We start from the raw sequence: 10719 nt of genomic DNA, 5'->3' as shown, positions 1-10719 counted from the left end.
GCAATAAGAAGTGATAATGGCTCCGAGTTGAAGAACTACACCTTGGAAGGATTTCTTAGTGATGAAGGGATTGAGCATCAATATTATGCACCATACATGCTTCAACAAAATAGTGTTGCAGAAAGGAAGAATCGTACACTTGTGGAGATGGCAAGGTCCATGTTGGATGAATACAAGTCGCCACATAGTTTTTGGGCCGAGGCTGTCAACACCGCATGCCATGCATCAAACCGGCTCTTTCTCCGCAAAATATTGGAAAAGACTCCATATGAGCTCCTAACCGGTAAATAGCCAAATGTCAAGTATTTTCGTGTATTATGGTGCACATGTTTCATACTCAACAAAAGAGAACGGTTAGGAAAATTTCAATCCAAAACAACTGAGGTCATATTTGTTGGTTATGGATCAAACTCTCACGCCTATAGAGTCTATAACAAATCCAATGGATGTGTTGTAGAAACTTGTGATGTGGTGTTTGATGAATTTAATGACTCCCATGGGGAGCAAGTTGATCTAAGTTATGTAGGTGAAGAAGATTCGTCTCAAGATATTTTCTCCATGGGTGTTGGTGCTCTTATTCCCATGGAACAAGAACCTCATGATGATGAAGAAGAAGATGGAAGTTTCGCACATCATCAAACCACTTCAACACCCATAGCATCACAAGCTCCTATTGTTCAACCAATGCCCATAGTTGCAGAACAAGAAGATGATCAAGTCCCTCATCATGATTATCTCCATGAGCAAGATCATCACCTAGTGCAAGAACAAGAAAGTGCAATCATTGATGATGAACCTCAACAAATGCAATATGAAGAGGAAGATCTTCCACCACACATTAATGATCCATATGTTGAGGATGTGGATGATGGACATGAAGTTAAACTCATGAAACCCTAACCTCCATCATGCCCCATGTGCCCAGTCGTGTTGATGTTGATAAAATTATCACCGGCATATCAGAAGGTAGAGTCACTCGTAAACAATTGACAAACTTTTGTGCTCACTTCTCGTTTGTGTCTAGTGTTGAGCCTCTCAAGGTACAAGAATCATTGATGGACAACGATTGGCTCATTGCTATGCAAGAAGAGTTGAACATCTTTGGATGCAACCAAGTGTGGTCATTAGTCAAGAGGCCAACTACGGAACACAATGTCATTGGAACAAAATGGATTTTCAAGAACAAGCAAGATGGGAATGGTGTAATCATACGCAATAAGGCAAGGTTAGTGGCACAAGGGTACTCACAAGTTGAAGGTTTGGACTTTGGTGAGACCTTTGCTCCCATTGCCCGTCTTGAATCTATGTGCATCGTACTTTCTGATGCTGCTTTCAATGGTTTTACATTACATCAAATGGATGTGAAGAGTTCTTTCCTTAATGGTCCTCTACAGGAAGAAGTATATGTATTACAACCACCTGGGTTCGTTGATCCCGATCACAAATACTATGTGTATAAACATCATAAGGCTTTGTATGGCCTCAAACAAGCACCTCGTGCTTGGTATGATCATCTTAAGTTTTTACTTGATGATGGTTTTGTGAGAGTGGTGATCGATCCCACTCTTTTTACTAAGAGGGACAAGGCTGATTTGATCTTATGCCAAATGTATGTAGATGATATCATTTTTGATTGTCCTAACATTCATTTGTGCAAGAAGTTTGTGGTTTCCATGACCAAGAACTTTGAGATGTCACTCAATGCGGATTTTAAGTTCTTTCTCGGATTCCAAATTCAACAATTTCAAGAAGGAATATTATTTTCTCAAGCAAAGTACCTCAAGGATATTCTAGAGAAGTTTGGCATGTCTGATGCTAGTCCATGTAAGACGCTCATGCCAACCAAAATTGTAATCACTGAAGTCACAAATGGTATCCCTTCGACACATCTACTTACTGCTCTATGATTGGTTCGTTGCTTTATCTTTGTGCATCTATACCAGACATCATGTTCAGTGTATCCATGTGTGCTAGCTTTCAAGCTTCCCCTAGGAAAAGTCATCATAAGACGGTTAAGCATATTCTTAGATACCTTGTTCACACCACAAAGTTGGGTCTATATGGCACCCCAAGGATGCTAAGTTTGATCTCATTGGGTACACGGATGCGGATTGGGCTAGAGACAAAGTGGATCATAAGTCCACCTCCGGTGCATGTCAATTTGTTGGACGCTCCTTGGTAAGTTGGTCCTCGAAGAAACAAACTTGTGTTGCCCTCTCCGCTGCCGAAGCCGAATACATTGCAACCGCCAGTTGTGCAACTCAATTAATATGGATGAGGCAAACTTTGAAGGATTACAGTATCACCTATAGACATGTGCCTCTTCTATGTGATAATGAAAGTGCCATCATTATTGCTAAGAATTCAAAGATCATACCCGCACCAAGCACATTGATATTAGGTATCATTTCTTAAGAGATCATGTGGGAAAGGGTGATATTGATGTTGCTCATGTTGGCACAGATATGCAACTTGTAGACATTTTCACCAAGCCATTGGATGAAGCAAGGTTTTGTCAACTTAGGCGTGAACTTGGTATCTTGGAGCTAGACAACATTATGTGAAACCTAGTACCCATCCATGCATTTTATTCATGTCTTGTGTAGATGTAGGCATACGTTTAGGGGGAGACACTCAACTCATGAGTACTCTCACCCTATATAATGCATAAATAAAACAAACACTCTCAAAGTTATCATGTTCTTCGAACTATGGCACTTCAAGTGATGGAGTAGTTATTGAGCCCAAGGACACTATCTTCGCGCCATCACGACACTTATACTCACACATTGTGGCCTAGTGGGCACCGACTCTCCTCAAAAGAGAGGATGTCCAATCATGTTTGGGGATTCTTATCATGTCTGTTTAGTTGCTTACCATGTGGTATCTTACATGTCTGATTAACCATACTATTTTGTCTTATACCCATTCTTGTATTTTGGTTCCTCTAGATATTTTGTGTGCTATCTGCCAAAATTTTGCCACTGGTCGTCTGACGCTTCTCGGAAGTCTGATGACTCGCAGGTTCCGGTCGTCCGGAGTCACTGGGCTGTCCGGTTGCTTGTCCAGAAATCGTGCACCGCCCAAATCACTCCCCAGGTCTCGGATGACCGAGGTTCTCCGGCGGTCCGTCGCCTGGCACGTCCACCAGTGCCCGGACATCCGACCGTGGTTCACATAAATACTTTGGGGTCAGGCCGAGCGTTTGCCCAATCCTCTTTTCCCCCTCCCCACAATTGAGTCCACTGCCGTGTCGCCTGGAGGGTGATTGTTCCCTCACCGTCGCCTGGGGGAGCTGCATCGCCGCGGCCTCCCCTCCTCTCCGTCGCCCCACTTCCTGATCTTGTGAGGTTCGTCCCATGATGGTGAAAATCAAGCACACCGCTCACAAGGATGCCGGGGGTACCTCTGCCCGCGCCTCTCGTCGTGGTGGTTCTGATGACTCTCAGGAGGAGTTGCGTCCACACAAGCATGCTGGAAAATGGGCTGTGATCACAGGGTCCTCTTCTTCCAGGGCTCTGACTATGAAGAAGAGATGGAGGAGGAGGAGCGTGGTGTGCAAGTGACATTTTCGTCCTGCCCCCGCGGTTCTCGCAGGGCCACTCACATGCCTGCTCCTCCTCCTGATCAGTCGCATGCCGATGGTCGCCACATACCCCTTGAGGCTTCTCGTACACGGCCCGGAACCTCCCCTGCACCGCCTCGCTCTCCAGCGACTGCGACCATGAAAACCAGAGACGAATCAGAAATCCCGGCAATCCCTTGACGGCAGGAGACGAGACGCGATCGAAGAGGCGATCGATTAGGCACGAGAAAGATCTTGCTGCCGTCATGGCAGCAGCGGAGGAGGCGGCGGGCGGCCTGGAAGGCGCGGCTGAGGAGCGCGAGGCGGCGGTGGGCGTCGTCGGTGAGCGGGCGGGGTGGGGACGCCTCTTGGAGCTCCTCGATGAGCGGGAGCACGAGCTGGAGCCAGCGGAGCAGGTTGAAGCACTCCTTGCGGTGCGACCGTCGGAACTCCTGGAACGCCTGTGCGGCTCCCACGGTGGCAACCAGCTCCTCCAGCAGGTCCCCGTCCGAGAGCTGCCGCCCCGACGGCTCCGGCTTGGGCTCCGGCGGGTCCGGCTCCCCCGCCGGCCGCGTCCCGAACATCGACGACAGCATTGGTAGGCAGATACGGAGCAAAGGAGGCTGGCTTGGCGAGGTTGCAAATGGCGATGGATCGGACAAGGGGTGCGGAGGGAATAGGAGGAGGGCGAAGAAGGGATGGTTTTGGCGGGCCGAGCTGAATTCCAGGAACTTGTAGGCTTCAAATATAGAAAACGGGAGAAGCCAGGAGATGTCACCCATATTGAGGCAAATGTCTTTTTTTCTTTTTCTTGAGAAAACCTTCTAATCTATTCATCATCATCGATCACAACAGTACAATGAGTATTAGAAATAATAAAAATTATATTTAGGTCAGTAGACCATCCAAGGATGATTACAAAAACAGAATCAAGCAGATGGCGCGTCATCGTCATCGCCCCTCCTTCATTGATGCTGGGCAAAACTTCTATAATAGACAGTCAGAAAGTCATCATGCTAAATCCCTGTAGGGTCAACCCACCAAAACAGGAACCGCCGTTGTGGAAAAGATGCGTCGACAGGAATATCCAACCTGTCGACACACGAACAAAGACCAGATTCACGTGGATCCACCTAAGACAAACGCCGACCGACTCCCGCGAGATCCCCGTAGACAAACTTTCACTCGCCCTCCAACTACGCTAGAAGCACCACCAAAACGAGATGCTAGGCGTGAAGAATCTTATTCCATTTTTCGAGAGCAGTCACCGCCTCGTCTCTAAACAGAACACAAACCCTAAAAAAAATTATAAAAATATAAAAAACAAAGCCCTCCCGCTGCAAAGGCCGGGATTCACCATGCTTGCATAGCCCTAAGTTGACAGAAGACGAGGCAGACAGGGCCGGCGCTAACGCAGCTGGATACCGTTTGCACGAGCGCTATTTCCCTAGAGGCGCCAAGGAGACCGTGTACACCTTTTCAGTAGGTTGGCAAGGGGTTCGACTTTTCATCGGCCCCGCCTGCATTGGGGCAAATGTCTCAGCTATGGTTATGGTAAATAATATCTTAGATATAAAGTATCCAAATGATAGGTCTTACACGTCAGGTGCTTTGCACTTTGGGCCTGACTTTTTTTATGGCAATTCTTGTCATCCAAGGATGGCAAATTTCAGTGACACACGACAAGTTTCTATTAAAATAAAATAAAGCATGAATGTTTTCATGCTTGTCAATTAAATTTGCCATCCTCGTGCAACTAAACTTGTCATAAAAAATGTTCAAAGTTGTCATGAGAACGTCCCTGACGTGTGGCACTTATCAGGATACATAAAAACTATGTCACGTCTAAGTCTTTCATCACATGATTAATTTGCAGTAAATTTTGTGCCAACCATAGTTATTTTCTTTTGATGGGTATCACCACTTTATTTAATTAATCAGGACGGAAGTTGACATACAAGCAATATTCAACAAGTTTTTTAAATGTTCACAAAAAAATTTATTGTGAATTTAAAAAAATGTTCATTCATGTAAAAAATATTCATTGATTCAGAAACTGGTCATCGATTCAAAAAATGTTTGCCAATTCAAAAAAATCATGTCAATTCATAGAAATGTTCACAGATTCAAAAAATGTCGGCCGATTGACAAACATTTTCAGAATTTATAAAAAATGTCCTCAAAAGTTAGTTTTTTTGTTATTTTGTGATTTCAAAATGTATTGTCGAATTAGAAAATGTTCATTATTTTGGATATATGTTTGTCAACTCAAAAACTGTTCTTGATTTCAATAAACGTTTACGAATTTGAAAATATGTTTGCAACACCAGAAAGGAAAATTAAAATAAAAGAAAATAAGAAGTAATATATAAAATATAAAATAAAGAAAAAACTAGAAGGAAACAAAGAAAATAGAAAAAAAGGTCTAGAACCTTCCTAAAAACCGGTATGGGGAAGAACCTGGAATGGACCGACCCGAAGAGGACCACAAACCCGAGGGGTACGCGCTAGGTGGCTACGTAGCGACCTATGTGCGGAATAGGATTCCCCAACTCTGAGCTAGTCGACATACACCTCGCCCACCTCTTTTTACATGTGTGAGTGGGCCGCCCCATGTAGGACTCTTTCTACTGGTTTTATGAAGCTTCTAGAAACTTCAAACATTTTTTTCCTTTGTTTGTTTTTGCCTTTTTTAGGATTTTTCCTATTGTTTGTTTTCTCTATTTCTGTTTTTATATCTTCAGCTTTTCTTTTTTCTTTAATTTAAAATTAAATAAAACTTAAAATTCAGATTATTATTGTGGAGCTAGTTGCATGTCTAACTCCAAACACGCAACTACAGGTGGTGTCGTTTCGATAATGCATGTCTCCAATGCGACTGTAACTTAGGGAACAAAAGTGTTTTGTCACTAGGGCAGTTAAATATCTCCTACTTGATATGCAACTGCAACGTCACTTCCGATTATAAATGAATGTCTTCAACCCGACTATAACTCCATGGTAGGACGAAACTGTTTGTTGGGAGGATAGTTGTATATGTTTTACTAGATACGCAATTGCACACTATCGCAGGAATGCGTAGCAGTGGCGGCATCAAAAGCCTAGCAATGACGGGTAAGGCTCTCAGAGGCGCCTGCCACTGGCAACATGGCATTAGTGGCGGGCGCTCCACCTGCCACAAATGACTATAACAGTGGCGGGCGTTACAAACAGCCCGCCATCGACCTCGATCTTGTCGCAGTGGCGGGCATTACTATTAATGGTGGGTAAAAATATGTGTCAGTCCTGGCATTTGTTTTGTAGTGGCGGGTATAAATTTATTCTGCACACCACTTTTAGCTATTTGTAGTTTTCTTTTTAAAAATAGACCACAAAAAATATGCCACAATACATTGTACAGTATATAATCATCACAATACAAAGAAAATACGCCACAATACGCAACACAGTATGCAATCATCACAATACAAAGAAAATACACTAAAATGACTTCAGCCACTACAGAGACCCCTAGACTTGCAGTGGCGGCGGTGTCGATCTGGTGGTCATGGACGACTACGTCGGCAACTGTACGACCACGGGCGACAGAACGGCCCAACCTCTTCAGCGATTAACTCGTGCCGCGCTCACCTCGTGTCGACGGCTGTAGTCTAAATTTGCGCCAGCGACTGTCCTTGTTGTTCCGAACCTGTCCATGTCCGATGGTTGTCTGAGCCTGTCGAAGTGGAGGGTCGGTCTCCGGTGAGGTAGAGTAGGACATGGGACACGACCCGGCAAAAGAAACTCGAGTCGGCGCCATCTCCCATGGCCTACTCTTTCTCGTCGGAGCCCGTGCCCTCCTGTCGTTCGTGGATGTGAGGTCGATGATTGATCCATGATGGTGGAGCCGGCCGCGTCCAACACGACATGATTTCAGCGCCAAGGACTGCCGGGCACGATACGAGGCACCGAAGAGTGCGAGTCTGCCCCACTGGCGTCTGGCACGAGGGCTGCCGCGGGCTCCCGTGCCCATTGCCTAACACGGTGGATGCGCCACACCATATTTGTAGCAGACGTTAAGCGGGTGTGCATATCTTTCTCAGTGTGCCAACAAAGTGGTTGCGTATCCCTCCACGGCGTTCCGACTCCAGATGGACTGCACTGCCTCTGCTAAGGCAGCCGCAACTGCCCTCGGGCTATATCCATGCGCCATTGTGGCAGACGCAATGGATTCCCGCCAGATGGATTTCGACCCCTGCTGGGCGGACTCCTCCGGTAGTGGAGAAGCGCAAGGCAGTCGACCATCTCCTCCTTGGGGCCGCGTGGGACGATCTCCGGTTCAACGGCTCGAAATGGTGGGAGATCCGCAAATGGGGCTTGTGGGTGGAGGGGAGTGGCCTGGCGAGGAGTAGAGTGGAGTTGAATGTCGCTTGGGTTTCGCTCGGAGTGCGGATAGGGTCCAATTTATGTGGGGTCGGGTGGGCCGCACTCGCCGGATCCTACCTGGCGGGTGTGTCCGGGCGCCTCTGGGCTTCCACATATCCGTCCGAGATATGGGCTGGATATGGGGAGTGCGGTCATGTCTAGACGTTTGGGCCGGGTTTTACAGATCCTGTTGGGTGGCAATTTTGCGTCCTAGTACTGACCGGGAAGTTTGCCCTAGCGTTTGTGGCAGATATGAGGCGTCCGGTGCAGATGCTCTTAATAAACCTGGACATGTGCCTACTACTTCGTGCATCTTGCATTTGCATGCGTTCTTTCTGAGTCGCATCCAATATCAAATGCTCTTAGAAAGCATTGTTTATTATCTTCCCTGCATCCCAAATTTGCATTGCAACTTCGCAAAATCCAACTCAAAAGTTTAAGGAGATGCAAACCGCAAAACTACAGGAGCAACGACACGCAACATTTACCCGAACGAAATAACATTTTCATGTGCGAGGCTGTGAATAATGGGGCCACCACCAGAAGTTTAATGGGAACAACAATGAAAATAAAATGTTAGCATCATATTTTGTACTGCTATTGCAAGGATGGATCCATTTATAAATATCTCTGGAAATATCTTATTCTCTCCACAAGGCAATGTTTCATCCATATTATTAATAACAGTTTCGCAGCGTCCCCTTTATTCACTATCCATAACTGACCCCTAACCTTGACATCAATCTTAAGTTCACACCCATCCAGGGTCAAGCTCCCAGGGTTCGCGGCGCGGTGGCACCGAAGCACGGGGTGTTTGCCCTGCATGCATAGTTCGATGTCAAATGAAGGTTTTTCCTTGAAAGCGTAGTTCAATGTTAAATGAGATAAAACACTCTAGGTTTCACAACACTATACACTGAAAATTCATAAACCTCTTATAGATATGAACAAACTTTTAAAAAAAAAACCATGACTACTTTCTCCATCTGTATCCTCAGCTTCTACAGAGTGGCACCTAGTCCTAGTGAACACTAATACTAACAAAGTATGAAAATTCAAGTTGCATGAACCTTGGGAGACTACATAAGATAATTCTACAATGAACAGGCAGAAACAAGCTGCAAAAGATAGTAATAATTGATACAATTATTTATCTCGGAGCCAAGTATAACGTAACACTAAGATGAACATGTGTACTGCATGATGTGTATTTAACGTAGTGTGGGCTTATGTAACTTGAGTTTGGTAAGATCTTAGCTTACTAATTTGTATAACATGATAAAAACATGGGCCTTTGATTGGACTTAGCTAACATCAGTATACTTTAGTGCTGAGATAAATACAGCACCAAACCAACATAATCTGTGGAAGAAACCAAATTTAAATGGACAACGAATCACAAGTGCAGATTTAGAACACTGTATATCACCCCTATAAGAAATACAATACTTTGTGTGATCTGAAAAGTGAAAAGATCTCTCTTTCCCGCAAAGAATATCAACAATTATTGTACGATGATTTTCCATTTTTGCCATAAATGAAACCGCGTGAACACCAAGCAAAGGAAAATAATACTTTTACATACAAAGATCACAAACTCTTACATAGTTTTCTCTTAAAATACTATTTTTCGTAGTAGGCAAAAAAGCCCATTTAATTATTTTAACGGTGTAAACTATATGTTCTAATATACCTCGCTATCACTCATTGCACCATATGGAACATCCAGGGTCTGGTAGCTCTAGCGGTGTGTAAAGATAACTTGATCTCTTTGTAATGCCCAATGTCAAACCACGGAGGATCAACATGGGAGGAAAAAGACAACTTGACTTTTGTGTGCCAACAATTAGCATTTGAGCCCTCATTTTCATTTGCCATATATCCTTGCCATACGAGATTGCTACTAGTTAAATTAATTAAAATTTTCCATTGGAATTTAGTCTATAGAAAAAATGTTTCCATCACGATGCATTATATGCCTCTAAAAGATGCATGTGAGGTGAGTGTTGAAATATACTAGCCAATATTGTTCACCAACTTAAGTAAATTGATTATGTACTTTCAATTCAATATTGTATCAAGCAAGGAGGACTTGAATTAAGAACCGGGTCAATGTACTAATAGCCTGCATTGATCCCATGACTTAGCTTACCTAGGCTTGAGAAGATCCTAGACATGACAGGTGTCTGGAAATATGTTGCCCAAACTTCTTTCTCAACTTCCATAATAAAAAAAATTCGGAACTGGAAATATGATGCATTGGACATTGATCCCATGACTAAACTTCTTTCTCAACCTTTGGGAACTAGTTAACATCATGAATTTAGTAGGGGGAATAACCATTGGAAGATTGTACACATATCTCTTAAGCCACGAGTTTTTGCTTATGTTGATGCACATAATAAGATTTCCCATAATTTCACATTATTGACATGGGTGTCTCCAAGACTCCTATTATGAATTGATTTATTTATATGAATTATATATGTTGAAATAAATAAAATACAAATCCAACATGTTTGCTTGAACCCACCAAAAATTAGGTTGCCAAAGTCAGAGTGATTTTGCTTCCCGTCAGGGAGGCTGACATGTGAGTCACTATCTTCACTATAATTGTAACACGAAAGCTTGGTGAAATCCATTTAATTTATCAAGTCAATATATGGTGGCATATGTTGTCACGTAATACATAGGACTTGGTGATATCCTAGGGGTGTAATTGCAATGACACATCTACACCAACTACACAT

General features: G+C 43.9%; 1 long non-coding RNA gene across 1 annotated transcript; it reads right to left on the bottom strand.

The window, feature by feature from the left end:
* Positions 1-269: 269 nt before the first annotated feature.
* On the bottom strand, positions 270-3710 carry LOC123163009 (uncharacterized). The gene is made up of 2 exons (XR_006481678.1): positions 3407-3710; positions 270-756 (listed from the first exon to the last, which is right to left on the bottom strand). It is a non-coding gene; the product is annotated as an uncharacterized lncRNA (long non-coding RNA).
* Between the last annotated feature and the right edge of the window lie 7009 nt (positions 3711-10719).

Source organism: Triticum aestivum, chromosome 7B (genome assembly GCF_018294505.1).
Source record: "Triticum aestivum cultivar Chinese Spring chromosome 7B, IWGSC CS RefSeq v2.1, whole genome shotgun sequence".
Taxonomy (NCBI): Eukaryota; Viridiplantae; Streptophyta; class Magnoliopsida; order Poales; family Poaceae; genus Triticum; species Triticum aestivum.
This window is presented reverse-complemented; position numbering and strand designations above follow the sequence as displayed.